Consider the following 15,206-nt stretch of genomic DNA (forward strand, 5'->3'; position numbering starts at 1 on the left):
AATGAGGAAAGATTAATAGCAGACTTAAAGAAAGAGGCCACCCCTTCTATTGTAGATTTACAATTGGACTCTGAGGTTAACGACACAATAGATAAGGATGCATTGCAAATAACAGAGAAAAAAAAGAGGTAAAAAAGGCTAAAAAGGAACAAACTGAAAGTGTAAATAAAATGTCTGAGCAAATGAAATTGTTTTTATCAAAATTACAACATGTGGAGTTGGAAATTAGCAGAGTGAAAAGAGAACCTGAGAAAGTGAAAGTAAAGCAGCCTTCGGCTCCTTCATTGGCCGATGCAATTTTTATAGCATCACTCCCTCACAAAACAGAGGGCTCAGAGAGAGAGTTTGATGATGAAATGCCTATTTTTTTCTTATCCTGTAATTCGACCACCCCCTATGAATGATATATCTCAACCAGCCAGATATGAAGGTGCTGCTGTTGATGATATTGGTAAACTTAAGAAGGCAGTGATGGTGTATCGTCCTTGCAAGGTACGCTCCAGGATGGTGAGCAGACTCCACCCTCCTTGCAGCAAAGTCTCCACCCAGTACCTGCATTACCTAGGCAACTGGTACACCTGGAAGAGGTCACATCTGCATCCACTGAGGTCACATCTGAATTTGATGTGGCCACACCTTTCTCTGCCCATACCCTAGATAAGGCCTAGCCCAGGCCCAGAGGCGCTCTCTCGCTGCTCTTTTCTAGCTCTCTCTGCTCTCTGCTCTTTTCTAGCTCTCTCACTGTTCTTTTATAGCTCTCTGCTCTCTCTCTCTCTGCTCTCAGTGTACTATTCTAGCTCTCTGTTCTCTCTCTCTGCTCTTTCACTGTTCTTTTCTAGCTAGCTCTGCTCTCTCAGTCTGCTTTCTCGCTGCTCTTTTCTAGCTCTCTCTTCTCTCTCTTTCCTGTCTTTCTTTCCTCTCTCTTTCCCAGATCTCTCTTTACTAGGCTTTTCCCAGCCACGTGGAGTGCCAACCTTGCCTGGTCCCAGCAGGTCTATTGAATAAATCTACCCCTTACCTGAATACCACATGCCTGGTGCTGTTCTTACTCGGCTACCGCTTTTTAAAAACCTAACATGAATGGTGGCATGACTCGGATAAAGGGCTTAAAGTCAGGATAGCTAGGACTTCTCTCTGGTATTTTTTCCTCTTTTTTCTTTTTCTGTTTGTTTTCCCTTTTTTGCTCTGAGGAATACCCACAGTTCTAATGGCCTTTTGCGAACCCATCTGTCTGCTGTAGACACAGCGCATCGATACCATTGCTGGCTTTCACATCCACGTCCACACCACTTCTCTACTCTGGTGAGTGAAGCTACACACCACTTCTCTACTCTGGTGAGTGAAGCTACTCTAACGTTCTCTGTTGCTCTGTCTAGAGGGCTCTGGGGGAAGTCGGGATGCCCCTTCTACCTGGTCAGCTCTCCTTCACTGACCAGACTGACTTTCCTACTCATTTAATGGGGTGCTGCGAATCATGCCTGAACCGTGAAACCCCTTTGAAATGTCTCCTGTGGTCCCTGGAAAGCCAGAGCGCCTCATTTTTATGCCATTCTCAGATGTAGACAATTTTTGCTACTACAATGGTAAATGGTCAGAATTCTCTTTATTTCCAGGCTCTCTTTGCTCTCTCTCTGCCATTCATGTCCAACTTTCCCTATCTCTCCCTTTCTTTTTTCTACATTTTAGCTTGTGCCCTGAAGAGTGCGATGCAGGCTGGATCCCAAGGACCCCCTCTAGGTTCTCTCTCAAAGGCTAGCCAACTGTAGTCTTGGTCTATTTGTTCAGGGTGTCTTTGCATTTTATTTTCAGAAATTCGCCATCTTGAGTTTGCCATCTTGGCCACATGCTGGCTTAAGATGGTTTGGCCCCATCTAGCCCTTAACCTTCCACCAAACTTACTACTCCATCCGGCTATTCTAAGGTGCCTTACTAACAATTTGCTTTTTTCACAGGCCCTGGTAACTGAGGCCCAACCATGTGATGTGCTTTGTTAGCAAAGATGTCTAAACATTGTTGTCAAAATTTTCGGTTTTGAGTTTTGCCTTTTTTGTTTTGTGTTGTGTATTCTACTGACTACATGGTTTTAAAATACTGGGCATATCTGTACTGAAATTCTCATCACATCTAATGAGTTTTGTCATTTCAGAATATTTGTCATTCAATTCTTGATAAGAACCAGGTAAGCTCTACTTATTCTACTTCATCTCCCTATTGCTTTAATTCAAAACAATAAAGGGCTTTTGTAGCAAAGATTGCAGTTCAAAGCCAGCCCGGGCTGAAAAATCCCTAAGTCTCCATCTCCCAACTAACCTACAAAGAGCCCAGCTGGAAGCATGGCTCAAGACTCTTATCTGTAAGCAGCCAAACACTGGAAGTGCTATTGTAACTCAAAGTGGTAGAGCACTAGCCTTGAGCAGAAGTGCTCAGGGACCGTGCCCAGGCCTTGAGTTCAAGCCTCCTTGAATACCAACTGGGACAAGCCATCCCAGCAATGAGCACTTAGACACAGCCAGTCTGGGGAACTAGGGAACATGGAGAGGAGTAAGAGGAGAGGACACATCAGCTATTTTGTGCCCTTTCAAAATTAACCAGAGTCTGGAGGTCAGGGGAAGTAAGAAGCCTGCCCATCCAATGTCTATACCTATCTACCTATTAACTGAACAGGAATTTATAATTCTTGCCTTTGTCACCTGACTTCTCTACCTAGTCGCCAGATGTCAGAAGTAGCTAAGGATATTTCTACAACATTTTAAGCCCCAAGTCCTTACTCTTGTCATTTATTTGCTCACTAGTATTTTTTTCCATCCCCTCAATGCTCATGAGACTTCTCCAGACTTCATCTAAGGACTCACGCCACCAAGAGACCACTGCTGCTCACTTCCTTCTCTGGGAGGGGACCAAATTCCAGCCTTTTACCCATATTGTCGAAGCCCCCTTGTCAGCAGGAAGTAGCCAGAGAGAATCCACACCCTATTTTATGATTATTAAAAGGCTGGAATGTAAGGTCCGCTCCAGGATGGCGAGCAGACTCCACCCTTCTCGCAGCAAAGTCTCCACCCAGTACCTGCGTTACCTAGGCAACTGGGACACCTGGAAGAGGTCACATCTGCATCCGCTGAGGTCACATCTGAATTTGATGTGGCCACACCTTTCTCTGCCCATACCCTAGATAAGGCCTAGCCCAGGCCCAGAGGCTCTCTCTCTCGCTGCTCTTTTCTAACTCTCAGTGTCGTATGTTACTATAACATCAGAAGATGGACAAACAGCTGTCCTTAAACCTTATATTATGGAAGTTCCAGTTAACATAATTGGTAGAGATGTACTGGAAAAATGGGGAGCTTATATTCAATTTTAACATTTTTAGTTGGAGCCCATAAAGATATTATGGAAATCTGAGGAACTTCTTTGTATTCAACGATGTCCTTTTCTAAAGAAAAATTAGAAGCAGCTCATCAATTAGTTGAAAAACAGTTAACCAAAGGACATATCTAGCCATCTATGTCACCAGGGAATTCTACAATATTTGTTATTAAAAAGAAGTCAGGGAAATGAAGATTGCGGACTGATTTACAAGGAGGTAAGGCATCCACGTACCCTATGGGGCTTTACAACCTGGTATACTGTCACCTGCCATGCTTCCTAAAAATTGGCCAATAATAGTAATAGATTTACAGGACTGCTAGACTGCTTTTTTACCATTCCTGTACAAGTAAAAGATTATAAAGGATTTGCCTTTTCTTTACCACAAATAAATCCTCAAACCCCTCATCAGCATTTCCAATGGTAGGTGTTGCCCCAAGGAATGATGAATTCTCCAACTATGTGACAGATATATGTTGATAAGGCCTTAAAACCTGTTAGACAAAAATGGCCTCACATTTATATTTTTCATTATATGGATGATATTTTATTTGGAGTACCAAATATGACAGAATCAGAAATGGTGTTACAGTGTTTACCCTCTATATTTAAAGATTTTTGGATTAATAATAGCACCTGGAAAAATACAAAAAGATACGGTGGTAAAATGTTTAGGATATGTTGTTTTTTGTTTTATTGTGAAAGTACGGTACAGAGGTGTTACAATTACATGGGCAAGATAGTGAGTACATTTCTTATCAAGCATTGTAGCCTCCTCCTTTATTTACCCTTCTCATTCTTTCCCATCTGCCCTCTCGCAAACCCAATCCCCCCCCCCCAAGTTGTAAAGTTCGTTTCGACATGACAACTTGTAATTCTCATTGTTGCAACAGGTCCACCTGTATCCTTATTTAAATGACATGTTTTTCCCCTTCACCTCCAAAAATTATACCGACATCAAATACAGTGAAAGCAGGGGTTATGCTGTGGGGGAGGGACATACAAAGCAGCAAAGAAATAATCTTATAATTGTGTTAGAAACAAATGCATTAAGGAAAAAAAAAGCATTTAAATACATATCTTAGGGTTCATTTTCCTAACATCACCTTATCTAAACTTTTCTCCTTGACTCATACACATACTAGATATTGCAAATAAGGGAAATCATGGGACCTTTCTTTGGACTTGGCTTACTTCATATAATATAAATTTTTCCACTTATTTCCATTTCTGAACAAATGGGGCAATGTCATCCTCCATGCTCCAGGATTGGAAAGTTTAACATCATGAAAATGGCAATACTTCTCAAGGCTATCTACAAATTCAGTGTGATACCTATCAAAATTCCAACCTCATTCTTCAAGGAAATAGAACAGGCAATCCAAAAATTCATATGGAACAGTAAAAGACCCCGAATAGCAAAAACCCTCCTCAATGGAAAGAACACTGATAGAGGAATATCAATACCAAATTTCAAACTCTACTATAAAGCCATACTAATCAAAACAGCTTGGTACTGGCACATGAACAGAACTCAGGACCAATGAAATAGAATTGAAAACCCAGAAATGAACCTGCAGACTTATAGCCATATAAACTTTGATAAGGGAGCTAAAATAATAGAATGGAAGAAAGAAAGCCTCTTCAGTAAACGATGCTGGCAAAACTGGTTAACTACTTGTAGAAAACTAAAGCTAGATCCTTATATACCGCCCTGAACCAGAATCAACTCCAAATGGATCAAAGACCACGGAGTCAAAGGAGACACTCTGAAAACATTACAGGTTGGAATAAGAGAAACCCTAGGTCTCCTTGGCGCAGGCCGAAATTTTCTTAATAGAGACCCGGAAACACAACAAATCAAAGAAAGGTTGGATAAATGGGATTGCATGAAGTTGCAGCGCTTCTGCATGGCAAAGGACCTAGCTAGCAAAATCAATAGAAGGCCCACGGATTGGCAGAAGATCTTCACTAGCCATACAACGGATAAGTGTCTCATATCTCAAATATACTTGGAACTCAATAAATTAAATCCTCCAACAACAAATCCTCAAAGAAATAACTGCCGAATAAATAAGTGGGCTAATTACTTAAAGAGAAATTTCTCTGAAGAAGAAAGAAGGATGGCCAATAGACACATGAGGAAATGCTCAACATCCCTAGCCATAAAAGAAATGCAAATCCATACAACATTGAGCTACCACCTCACCCCAGTTAGAATGGCTAAAATCAAGAACTCTAACAACAACAGATGCTGGAGGGGATGTCGACAGAAGGGAACCTTATTTCATTGTTGGTGGGAGTGTAAACTTGTTCAACCATTTTGGAAAGCAGTATGGAGGTTCCTCAAAAGACTTTACATAGAGCTCCCCTATGACCCAGCACTCCCACTTTTGGGCATTTACCCAAATGTTTACAAACAAGACCACACTAAAGCTACCAGCACAACTGTTTATTGCAGCATTATTTACCATAGCTAAGATCTGGAACCAGATGCCCCTCAGTAGATGAATGGATCAAGAAAATGTGGTATATATACACAATGGAATTCTATGCCTCCATCAGAATATATTGTTTGTAGACAAACAGTGACACCTCAAAAATATCTTTACGACATGATCAATTACATAAGTTAAATGATTTTCAAAAGTTACTAGGAGATATTATTTGCATGCGACCGGCCTTAGGAATTCCTACTTATCAATTATATAATTTTTTTCATTATTACAAGGGGAGCCTGATTTACATAGCAAAAGAACTTCAACTAAGGAAAGCTGAAAGAGAAGTACAAATTGTAGAACCGAGAATAAAAAATGTTTTTATATCGAGTAATGCTAAATCAACTCATAAATTTATATATTTTAGATACATGGAACTACCCAACAGGAATTATACGACAAAATGAGCTACAATTAGAATGGATTTATACACGGCATAGATTTACAAAAAATACTATGCCTTATGAACCACATTTGGCAATTATTATTCAACAGGCCAGGCAACGGGTATTTACCCTATCGGTGTATGATTTATATGAAATTATCTTTCCTTTGCCAAATGTCCAAGTAAAATATTTTTTAAACCTGTCTCAAACGCTACAAATAGCATTAGTAAATTTTACTGGCAATTTTCCTATCATTTTCCCAAAGGTAGATTGTGGGATTGCTTGCATAAACAACAACTTGTCATTAATTATATAATTACCAAGGCCCCTATTTCCACTGCTCTTACCGTTTTTACAGATGGCTCCAAAACAAAAAGTGCTATTGGACAACAAATAAATACTGGGTACAAACAGCTACTTAAGCATCAGTTCAACAAAATGAACTTTGTGCTATTAATAAGATGTTACAAGATTTTGTGAGAGATGTTAATATTGTTACTGATTCTGCCTATGCTGTAAGAGTTGTGACTAATATAGTCACTGCAGTTACACATTCATCTAAACCCCAGCTAAACCAACTATTTAAACTATTACAAGCATTACTGCAACAACGTAATGTCAAACTGTTTGTAACTCACATTAGAGCTCACTCTTCATTACCTGGGTACCTTGTATATGGTAATAATCAGGTTGATAAATTATTTAGTTTTGCTTCTGCTAAACAGGATCGTGCTCATTTACATACAAATGCTAGCCATTTACATATGCATTATAAAATACCTTATTCTCAATATAAACAAATTATAAAAAGGTGTCCTATATGCAGACCAATGCATTTGAGAGTTGTACCTGCTAGAGAAAATCCTCGTGGATTACAACCTAAGGAGCTCTTGCAAATGCATATAATCCATGTATAAGCCTTTGGCCGATTTTCCTTTCTACATGTTACACTAGATACTTATTCCAAATTTGTTTGGGCTTCTGCCTTATGGGAGAAACTGTTAACCATGTAATTGAACACTTATTGGAAGCTTTTGCCATTATGGGAGTGCCTGCTAAAATAAAGACTGATAATGGACAAGCCTATAAAAGAATCAGATTTAAAATATTTTGTAAACTTTATGATGTGGTACATTTTACAGGAATAGAATATAACCCCCAAGGACAAGCCATTATTGAACGAGTTCATGGCACACTAAAACAACAAATTAAAAAATTAAAAAGGAGGAAAAGGTTGGATGAGCGTATGGATATTTTGTGGTTTTCCATGCAAAATCTTAAAATAATTTTACATCAAGCTCTTTATGTTCTTAATTTTTTAAACTTACCTCAAGGATATATTTTAACTAGAGCTGAGCACCTTTTTGAACAAATATCAGAAAAACCTTATTTAAATTTTTCCATATGGATTAAGATTGCATTGGATGCAGAATGGCAACTAGGAACATTATTAAATAAGGGGCGAGGATAGGATTTTGTGACTACACAGGATGGCAAACAATTCTAGCTTCCTGCCTGATGGATACAGATGCGGCCCAGTGAGGACAGCCCTGTATCCTTCAAGGAATCGGCCACCAGTTAAGGAAAAAGAAATCCCCACTGCCCACTTAGGGGCAGGTTAAAAAGTTGACTGGAGAAGGACAAAAGGTGTTACAATGCAATGGTAAACCTGTCACAGCTGAGAACTTGTTCCTGGCCATGTGTGCCCTGCTTACTATAAACACTGTCCATGCTAATGCTAATTTAAGTTATTAGGCCTTTATTCCTAATCCTCGTTATTGGAACCTGTTATTTGGGGAGACATGGATATAACCGTCTATACTGTTCCTGCTGTTTTATCTCCTCCTTGGAATAATTTCACATTTTGCAATAAGGATGATGGTAGCTTTTTGAATTTTAATTACTATACTCATTCCTTGCCTGTTTGACTGGGGCCTCCTCCATGTTTAGTAATGAATTGGCAACATTGGGTTTTACCTGGGAAACGCACTTCCAATTCTAAAACACTGCTGCAGCGAATAACTACTTGGCCATTAATAGTAGCTGGGAAAGTGTCTCTTATGGCACGTTATCCTTACCTATGTGCCCTGATTTACTTATATCGATTTAAAATATCAGCCTTTTGTGTGGCAAGAGTGTAGAGGAATATTTGGAAAAATGTTCAATAATTTTATTAATTGAGGACCTTTTGGGCAGTTTATTAACACATGTTCAGAATGGAATATTACCAATTGTGATTTATCAAATGTTACTAGGATGCCGGAAGCCATTAATGGATCGCATACTGGAGCTCGATTGATGGCCTGGAGAGTTGGAGGCATTGCTGATGCTCTATGGGTTTTCATGGCTGCACCCACTGCTGTTCAGACTCATCTTTGGAAGGTCGCAGCGGCGCTGAATCCCGTGATGCTATCAAATGGATCGTTTTCAAGGACAGTGAACTCTGCATCGACTTATAATTTTACTTTGTACAAATCTTATGATGCAACTGCTTGTGTACCTCTGCCTTATGCATTTTTAGTGGGAAATTTTACATTTTATCCTACTATTTCTTGTTTTAATTGTCACCTGTGTTCTTGCATAATTCCTCTCTTAATTTTAATGATAGTGATAGTATTATGATATTACCAGAAAGAACTCATATTTGGCTACCTGCTAAATTAGGAAGAGAGTGGTCCCAAAATCCTTTGGAGAGTGTTGTTATTGAATTTTTTACCAAACTACTAAAACGTACAAAGCGTATGATTGGAGCCATTGGAGCTTAATTGCTTAATTGCTTAATCTTAAGCTTAATTGCTATTACCACTGTTGCTGCGGTGTCTGGAATGGCCCTACACACTTCCTTACAAATTAGCACTTTGTGGAAGAATGGCACCGGGATTCACATGAATTGTGGGTCTCACAGGTAGAAATTGATGCTCTATTACAAACACATTAATATTCTTAAACAGACAGTGGAATGGTTAGGAAACAAGTAATTGGTTGTGGAAAAACAGTTATTGTTAAAATGTAATTGGAATTTTACTACCTTTTGCATTACTAATATAAAATATAATAAATCCATACATGATTAGAATGTAATACAGCAGTATTTATCTGTAATTTCTACTGCTGCTCAATTGATTGCTCAGTTACAATTTAATGTACATGAGATTTTTGGTAAACAATTTACAAATGATGATGCTTCTAATATTGCTAATGCATTCATTAAACAATTGGAAGGGTTAGATCCGAAAGAAATACTACAAAGCATTTCACATACTGCTAGTGGTATGGAAATTATGATTGTTATTATTTTGTCTGCACTTGTACTGTTATATTTGATTTTTATGAAACCAATGCAAGCATCTATGATAACTCTGTGGAAAGCTTTACTTTTAAAACAAAAGAAAAAAGAAGGAAATTGTGAAGACTCAGGGTCTATGTTGAGGGGGCCGAATGATGCAGGCTTCGCCTCAGGATTATATGAAGACTGTATTTGAGTATTAGCAAAGCTCTTGGCATGCCGGGCTAGAGAGGGAAAATGTTCTCTCTCCCTATCTAAAAACACATGTCACAGACTCCTGAGAGCTGAGGAAGTAGCTCTTCTTCTTGCTTAAGCATAGATGAACAGCTGGTCAAGCATTTTCCTGATTGGTTTGAGCTTGCTCTAAAATAGTTTATATAATCATATACTAAGACATTGTCTCATAGGTCAAGTAAAAATGTATCTGTTGAAATTTTTGTGTCAATGTCTTCTGACCAAATCTTGGCAAGATCATGCTTGCTTGTCATTAAATACCACTAACAATAAAGCACAGCATGCAGTGACAATTGCTGTTTGCACTCTGCATACCCGGTGTACTGGTGATTTCATTACCCTTACCCAGGGACCCCAATGCACTAGAGGTTGACAAAAGCCCACCCAGGCAGGAAGGTTCTCTAGATTCTTATCTCCAATAAACTTCTTAACAAAAGCCAGCCACAAGTGAGCTGAAGGTGAAGTGGTAGGGCACGGGCCTTGAGCATAAACAGGCTCAGAGACAGTGTCCAGTCCCCGAGTTCAAGCCCTAGGACAAACAAATAAAACAAAAACGAAAATAAAAGAAATCCCAAATTTAGCATTTTTCTCACTGTATACAGATGCACGTAATTAAGGAAATTGCTTCCTGTTTTACATACAGGTAGAAGAAAGAAGATGTCACACAATTAGTCTCTTCATACCATTTTATACCAAAGCCTCAGAAAATCGCCCTTTTTCTAAATTTATAAATTAATATCATCCATTTGTTGCCAACTCTGTCAACATTATTCACATTATCATTTTATACATGAAGTGTTGGTATATCTATTAACAGTTCTAATTATAACTCTCATGAAAGAAAATTCTAGGCAAATAGAATTCCAGAAACATTTGTAAATTTGTCAATTAAACCCTCTATTTAAAAAGAATTTTGTAGTGGGCTGGGAAGGTGGCTCAGTGGTAGAGCACATGCCTTGCATGCCAGAGGCCCTGGGTTCGATTCCCCAGCACCACATAAGCAAAAAGAAAAAGCTGGAAGTGGCGCTGTGGCTCAAGTGGTAGAGCGCTAGCCTTGAGCTGAAGAGCTGAGGGACAGCGCCCAGGCCCAGAGTTCAGGCCCCATGACCGGACCCAAAAAAAAAAAAAGAATTTTGTAGTATCCTATAGAATATGAAATTACAAACAAAACCAAAACATTTATTTTAAATCTAAACTCTAATTTAGCAAGATCTACATAGTGCTACATTAGATTAACTTTGCTATTTTTTCAGCCTTAAGCTTTTGAAATCCTTCATCCTATCCTTGGAATATATCAGAATGATGATTACTTACTTTTTCAAATTTTGGATGGGAATCATGAGCCATTTTGCATCTAAGAATGTTCTGTAATGAAGAGAACATTTAAAACACAACTGAGGATTACATATGAGTTGCATTTCAATAGGAAACTTGACTTCTGAAAACATAATGACAAAATTAGCCCAAACTTCCAACTTTGTATTCCTTTCCTGTTTGGTTTGTTTTATTAAGACAAAATTATACTACCTGGTCCAGGGAAGGTATCACTGTGTAATTCCACTATCTAATCTCCTTTCTTAGTCTGAGTGCTAGAATTCTAGCCTTGTATCACATTGCCCCTCCATAGTTTCTTGGTTTATTTAATCTAGATACAGACTAGCAATTCTGAATTTCTCCAGTAATATTATCCACTATACTGCTCAGAGTGTTCATGTACTCTTTTCAAAGATGTTCTAACATTTGACACAGGATATGAACATTTTCAGATGCACCTGCAAGAGTCTCTGATTCATTCCTCCATGGACCGGTTCCCATTAGTAATCATTACTTGACTCTCTTACTATCTCTGGTCCTTATCTATGTATGTAATATTCTTAAACTTTTTTGAAGAAGGTTCTCTTGAGGACTTTCTAACATTAAAAATTATCACTTGGTTCTAGTCTTACTCAGGACATATTTTCTATTGTTTTCCAACTTTTCCACATATTCTGAGAGTTGCTTCATATGTGTATTTGTGTGTGCATATAAGTGTCTCTGTATATATGTGTATGATTGTATGTATGTATGCAAAAGCGTCAAGATCTTATTCAGCAATCTTGCTCATGACTGGTATTCCAATACTTGAGCCATGTTTCCAATCCAGCTTTTGGTTGGTTAATTATAGCTTCTCAAAGACTGTTCTGCCCAGGCTGGATGCAAACTGAACTTCCCAAACACTTTTATATTCTTAGGTTTTATTCCTCCAGTAGTATCAACTTTTAAATTACAAACATTTTTGTGAGTGAAAAAGCTAAGTTGTAGCCTATATTTTTAACTTACGAATTTATATAAAGATAGATGAACATGCACATTATATATGCTGTGTGTTCACTGTTAGAAGTGTGATCCTAAGCTGGGTGGTGATGAGATCTTCAGATAGGGTTCAAAGCCAGGCCGGGCAGGAAAGTCCCGGAGACTCTTTTTCCAATTAACTACAAGAAAACTGAAAGTGGCACTGTGGCTCAAGTATAGAGCATTAGCCTTGAGCTGAATAGCCGAGGGACAGCTCCCAGGCCCAGTGTTCAAGTGCCAAGACCACCACCAACAAAAAATACATAAGTAAAAGAAAGAAAATAAATGTGATCTTCTCCACCAGTTAATGGCTAGTATAATCCCTGCTCTCTCAGGATGGACTTTTTTTTCCAATTAAGTCCATGCTCTTATATCTGAGTTGCATTGGAAAGAGAATTATGCTTCCATTCTACTGTCTACAAAGTTGCGTGATTAGCAAGCGTGATTAAGAAAGGGAGTGGCCTCATACTTCCTGTTCCACGTGGGAGTAATGCTTTCTCTATATCACTCTCAAATCTACATACTGAACATAGCTTTATTGTTTCAACGTCGCCTTATTTGTAGAATCTTATATAGTGTATTGAACCCTTATACTTAAACACAAAACTTCTCTTTCTCCTATTATTGCTATTGTTTCCTAACTGTTAACTCATGAACAGTTGGGAAATAATGTGCAGCACATACACTCACAAAAAAATGATCTGAGAACCTTCTTCCCATTTAAAATTCACCTTACTTTATAGAGAACTTACAAAGTTTGAACTCAATATTCTCATGGAAAATGTATTTAAGAGCAATATAAATTTCATATTTTCTCTTTACTAAGTTGTCTCTGAAACACGTGTAACCTCAGATCAGGGGGTCTTTGTGTTATTTCCATGAAGCAAGAAAGCATTCATTATATCTCAGGCAGCACCGTAGATTGTTCCTGGAAGTAACTGCTACTGGATGTGGAAACTGATCCCAGGAGAGGAATGGAACATAGAGGATTGACAAAGTTCAAGTTAACTTGTGCTTTCATTTTTACTGTACAAGAAAATCAGAAGGCTTGAAAGAAACTCTGTCCCCGACTTTTTCGTGTGTGTTTTTACTCATATATAGCTTTTCTGTAAACTTCTAATTGAGAGTATTACAAAAAGAAATAATGTGCCATTTGACGGCCAGCATAGAACAAAAAGAAATAACATTGTTTTAAACATGTTCTACTGCAGAGACTGGGAAATTGCCTCAGTGGTAGAGCGCTTGCCTTTCATGCATGAGGCCAAGGTTCGGTTCGTCAGCACTATATAAGCAAAAATTAAGCCAGAAGTGGTGCTGTGGCTCAAGTTGTAGAGCACTAGCCTTGAGTTGAAGAGCTGAGGGACAGCGCTCAGGCCCAGAGTTCAGGCCCACGACTGGACCCCCCAAAACAGTTCTACTGCCAAGAAACAATGACACGGAGGTTTTAAAGTGTCTTACCGCTGGTATTTCCTCCCCTGAGATGATTCTCTTGTTTCAGGAGTCAGTTATCAATTCCTTTAGTTTGGTCCTGAATTCTCGAGAGCAATAAGGATTCCAAAAAAGCATCCAGTGAGTATGATCAGCAAAAAGGCACCTTTTCTCAGACCAGTACTCCTTTAAGCAGGGTCCCAGTGAAATATCTGGGGTTTTTTTGTTTGCTTTTTTTTTTTTTTTTTTAGTTTGTGTTGGTTATGGGGCTTGAACTCATAGGCTGGATCCTGTCCCTGAACAGTTTTATTTCCTGATAATCTGCCCCCAAAGCTAGTACTATACTGCTTGAACCAAAAGTCCACTTGTGGCTTTTCTGCTGTGTAATTACCGATAAGAGTTTGACAGACTCTCCTGCCAGGGTTGGATTCGAACTAAGATAGTAAGAAAGCCAAGTGACATCAACTGTATAGACGTCACTCTTCAAAGAAGAAATATTAGATGTTTATTGTGAAGCTAATATTTTACATTTTTTCTTTTTTTATTGTAGGAATACCTTACAGAGGAGTTACAATTACACGGGCAAGATAACGTGTACATTTCTTATCAAACATTGTTGCTTCTTCGTTGTTTCTGCTTCCCATTCCTTCCCATACTCCCCCTCTCCAAAGTTGTAAAGTTCGTTTTTTGACATAACGACATGGACATCTCATTGTTGCAATGGGTCCACCTGTATCCCTAAACAATTTGTTTTTAGAGAATATGTCCAGCACAGATTCCATAACATAACTTACCAAAAGTAGGTGCACTGAATAATTTTTTTGGAATTAATTTTTTTGCTTGGGAAGATTATTGATCTTGTCATTCCTTCTGGGGAAACTTAAAGTCATATTTCACCTTTTTTGTTGGTTGTGGGGTTTGAATTCTGATCCTGGGCACTGTCCCTCCACGTTTCAGTTCAAGTTGTGCACAGTACCACTTTAGCTACAGCACCACTTCCGGGTTTCTGGTGGTTAATTGAAGATTAGTGTCTCATGGACTTTCCTGACAAGGCTAGCTTTGAACCACAATGCCCTGGTCTCAACCTCCTGAGTAGCTAGGATTACAGTTGTAAACCACCAGCACCAATTTCATATTTGCATTTAGGTGGACTGAATGACACTGTGTAAACAAAGAATGGAATTTTAACCAAATGATGACATTGCAGCATTTCAGAAAAATTGAGGTAGCAGTAAATATGTCTCCTTTTCCATTTTGTTACATTAATGACTCATGAGCTATGGGACCCTTATATTAGCATCCTGTGACATCTTTATAGGTATATTCACTATCAGGAAATGTTCATAGGGAAATATAGAAAGACTGAGATTTTTAGAAAACAAAGGAGATAAGGTATGAAACAACAGCATAGAAGGAGGTACATTTTGGGAGTTCCGGGAAGATGGCAGAGGAGAAGCTGGAGGCAAAACAAGCTCTCCCATAGAAAGCAGTTTTAGAGCTCCAGTGAAGAGTCCTAAGCCAGAGAATAACACCAAGTGTGCCATCACAGGACAGAGAGTTAGGCCAGAGAGGGAAAATCCAGGCAAGGAGACAGATCTGAGCTCTTGCCAGAAACTGCTGCTGCTGCTGTGGCGGCAGTGGTGGCGGCAGGGGCAGTACCACCATACCTGAAACAGAGAGAGT

The 15,206-nt window shown here is 38.8% G+C and overlaps 1 long non-coding RNA gene across 1 annotated transcript in view; it reads right to left on the bottom strand.

Annotated features, from left to right (window-relative positions):
- LOC138824386 (uncharacterized) overlaps window positions 1–15,206 on the bottom strand; it is a 60,962-nt gene that overhangs the window by 35,884 nt on the left and 9,872 nt on the right. Inside the window, exon 2 of the long non-coding RNA XR_011371072.1 lies at window positions 11,079–11,129. This is a non-coding gene — a long non-coding RNA (uncharacterized lncRNA). The remainder of the gene's footprint in view (window positions 1–11,078; window positions 11,130–15,206) is intronic.

This window comes from Dipodomys merriami, unplaced genomic scaffold (assembly GCF_024711535.1).
Source record: "Dipodomys merriami isolate MVZ:Mamm:240054 unplaced genomic scaffold, mDipMer1.0.p SCAF_1281, whole genome shotgun sequence".
NCBI lineage: Eukaryota > Metazoa > Chordata > Mammalia > Rodentia > Heteromyidae > Dipodomys > Dipodomys merriami.